The 3,840-nt window shown below is 40.4% G+C and overlaps 1 pseudogene across 1 annotated transcript; it reads right to left on the bottom strand.

Annotated features, from left to right (window-relative positions):
* Positions 1-3,218: 3,218 nt before the first annotated feature.
* LOC307113135 (golgin subfamily A member 7-like) lies at positions 3,219-3,621 on the bottom strand (annotated as a pseudogene). The gene has a single exon. The product of its transcript is annotated as a golgin subfamily A member 7-like (transcript).
* Between the last annotated feature and the right edge of the window lie 219 nt (positions 3,622-3,840).

The raw sequence follows: 3,840 nt of genomic DNA, 5'->3' as shown, positions 1-3,840 counted from the left end.
TATTTCCTGAATCTTTGAATGCCTGGATTTTAAGGATAATACATCACACCTTCATAATTCACTACTTAGGATCAGAGGTTTTTAGGTTTGGAAGAGACTTTAAAGTGCTTTCTAGTATAGAAATAATTATACCTTCCTGTGCAACAGAAATCCATGCAGGACTTTTTTTTTTTTAATAATGATTCCAGATTTCCTCCTCAGATCTTTTTATTTATTTATTTATTTTTCATTTTTATTTTTTTGAAGAATGTTACTTGTGCAAGTCAGAATCTGATACCGATTAAATGGTGACGGCTTTGCCAATAAACAAGAAAATGCTCCTCCAGGGCTAGGAAGGTCTCCTCAGATCTTTTTAGTTAGACCCTCAGCATTGGGATCCTAGATTTTTGTTTGACTAATCTTTCCAGATGATTCTTATATAACCAGTCAGAGCTGTGTTTGAGAACCACAGGTCTAGACCAATCCTCTCCTTATCGTTGAATTTCCACCACTTCAGATGTAGAAACTTTGTTTCCAGCTCTTCTATTTCTTATTATTCATGTCCAAGACTTAGTCACTTCATTCTTATTTTTTCAACATTTTCTTAACCCAGCACTTCCCTTCCCACACATACTTTCAAACAAAAACCAACACAAAATAAATAACAACATCATCAACAACAAAAATACCCAACCACTTATTGTCCATCTATTATATCCCTGGTGCTATTCTAAGTGTATATCCATATTTACTTTATAATTCTTACAATAATCCCCTTTGGAAGGTATTGTTATTCTCATTTCTATAGAGATTACATAACTGCTCAAGGCCACATTACTAGTAGGTGACAGAACTGAATCTTGAAACTAAGATTAACTGTGCATTTAAAATTTTTTATTTATTTAGTATTTGCTATTGCTTCCAATCTTATCTTTTGTTATTATTCCTCTGAGTATATCTCCTCTTCATCAGGGATGAGATCTACAAATTTAGGTCCTCAGCTCCAGGCAGGCCTAAAGGGTCTCCACTGTCTTCTCTTCTTGCCTATTCTTATTCTAGTCATGTCCTAGTTTCTCCAGAAGTCTTCTCACTATATTTCTATCTATTGCACTCTTTTCAATTTCATATGAATTCAGAACATTTATTAGCTATACCACTTACTTGGAATCCTTTGACCACTCATATTTTATTTCTCCTGTGCTATTTCTTTTTGTTTGTTTAAGAAAAAGTTCTAATGTGTTAATATTTCAGCAAAGTTATTGCAACATATTTAAAAGGCAGACAGACATGTTATTATAGGCTATGTAGTAACAAAGGGGTTTTATACAATTAAAATATTACACAGACCTATGGGATTTATTGAGTAACTAACAGACCCATAAAACAAATTAAATCTGAAAGATTAAATTCAATATTAGCACCTATAATACAGGCAGTCCTCGGGTTACGTCAGACTCAACATATGTTGTTTCGTGGTTACGTCGCCATCTCCCATTTACAGTATTTATATAAAAAAAAAAGTTTCATCATTTCGACCTATGTGCATATGTGTTTTATGTTTTTTATTATTTATTTACCACAAGTAAAGGTCAGGAATTGTTCTGTCTTTTAAATTTTTTTTTTTTACTATTTCACTTCATTACTGCTGTGTATGTGCTCCATGTGAGTGACGTAGGTGCTGACATAGGTGGGTTCCAACTTATGGCAAAAATCGCGTTATGTCGTGCCGTAGGAACGGATCTCCAACGTAACCCGAGGACCTACTATATATTTGAAAGTAAAAATTTTAACTGTTTCATTCCTCCTTATGACGGGGGAGGGTAGGCTGGGGGAGAGACCGCAGGAGGTTGGCTGGCTGGGGGTGAGAGGGGGGGACTGCAAGAGGTTGGCTGAGGGAGTGCACTGACCACAAGGGGGCAGCTCCTACATTGAGTGTCTGCCCCCTGGTGGTCAGTGTGCGTTATAGCAACTGGTCGTTTGGTCATTCGTCCGCTTAGGCTTTTATATATATATATATATATATAGACTAGAGGCCCGGTGCATGAAAATTCATGCACTGGAGGGGGGTCCCTCAGCCCTGCCTGCCCCCTCTCACAGTCCGGTACCCCTCAGGGGCAGGAGGCAATCAGGGGCGGGAGGTGACCCAGCAATCAGGGGAAGGCGCTGCCCTCATCACACCTCTGCTGCCGCCACTGCAGCACGAGCCTCAGCCAGCCCTGGTTACCTGAGCCTCGGGCGGCCCTGGGCGGCTGGGCAGCCGCCATCTGAGGCTTTCCTGCACCTCGGTCCGGCCCTAGGCAGCTGGGCAGCCGACATCTGAGGCTTGCCTGTGCCTCGGGCGTCGGCTGTGCAGCCGCCATTCAAGGCTTGCCTGTGCCTCAGGCCAGCCCTGGGCGGCTAGGGGGCTGAGGGGATTGGGGGACTTCGGAGGCAGGCGCACAGCGCCGTCATGTCATGGCTGTGGGCACTGCCATCTTTGAGGGTGTGACAGTCAATTAGCATATTCCCTCCTTATTGGCTATGGGCGCCGCCATCTTTGTGAGGGTGTGATGATCATATTAGCATATTCCCTCTTTATTAGATAGGATAATTGCTATAATAAAACAAATAACACTATACATTATTTTTTCCAGTGACCTTCAGTTTGAGAAATTTAACAGCAGAAATAGATCTTTAAGATTCGAGTCATTGAAAAATGTAGTTCTTTGAAATCTGGGAGATATATTAGGAAAACCACAGATACAGCATACCCTTCACTGAAATCCTGGAGAAAAGCATTTTGTTAATTTGGGGAATAAGACTGGACATTGGCAAAGATATGACTTTGAAGTCAATAGCCACCTGGGCTATATGATGAGAACCATTGGTATTGGTAGCAGATAGAAATAAACTTAGGCTGACCAACTGAATATTTTATTTAAAAAGTTAAATGCTTCATTGTATTTTGGATAGAATACAAAAAGTAAAATGGCTTTTAATAAAAAATTAAAATGCTTAATTGTGTTTTCTTAGAAACTAATCAAAAGATTACAGAGTACTACACAATTTGAAGACACAAATTGAATGCGGAATGACTAGAGGTCATTCCAGGTGTGGAATTTTAGAAAGTCCTTGGAGTAAATGGCATTGTGACTCTGGCAGCAGATACAAAGGAATGATAATCTAGAGAGGAGATAGGGGACACTCTGTGATCAGCCAGTGGATAAATGGAGCTGGAGTTGGGATCTTTAATTTATGGTTTATCTTCCACAGCTCATACCTCTGTCTTCACAAATGGTAATTTCAGTAATTTCAGGTCTCTTTCAATGAGATCTGTCAGGTGGAGGTCTTGGGGAGCATATATTTTCTCATTTTGATCTTGAATGTATTTGGAGACTTTTTAAAGAATCTTTTCGTAATGGATTTCTATGCATAAGAAGATGGTGTATGCTGTCAAACATGCTTCAAGATATGATTGACCCTCAAGTTTCTGTGTTTCTGCATAAAGGCTACTTAGAATTTGAACTGTTTCTTCAAACTGCTGCCTTTCTGGCTGGTTCTCCAGCTCTGCAGGAACTTGGTCTAGAACTGGCAGCATGTGCCACTGCTGTATCCTTGCTGAATGAATATCTTCATGAACACTGGTGCCTGCTGCAGCCTCATGGGGAGGACAAGATCGCTGCCCCACCTCCTCTGCTCTCCAAGTGCTGCTGTATTGTCCCCTCATGTTTTATTTCTTATGTCCTCAGCCAGTCTGTAGGCTTTTTGAAGTAAGGGACTATATTTATATAGTTGGTGCACAGTAAATGTTTATTGATTGACCACCTGGAACATTTAGGAAATGGGGAAAGGGGCTATTGGACCAAAGTTTGAGGTGAGGTG

Source organism: Cnephaeus nilssonii (assembly GCF_951640355.1).
Source record: "Cnephaeus nilssonii genome assembly, chromosome: 17".
Taxonomy (NCBI): domain Eukaryota; kingdom Metazoa; phylum Chordata; class Mammalia; order Chiroptera; family Vespertilionidae; genus Cnephaeus; species Cnephaeus nilssonii.
This window is presented reverse-complemented; position numbering and strand designations above follow the sequence as displayed.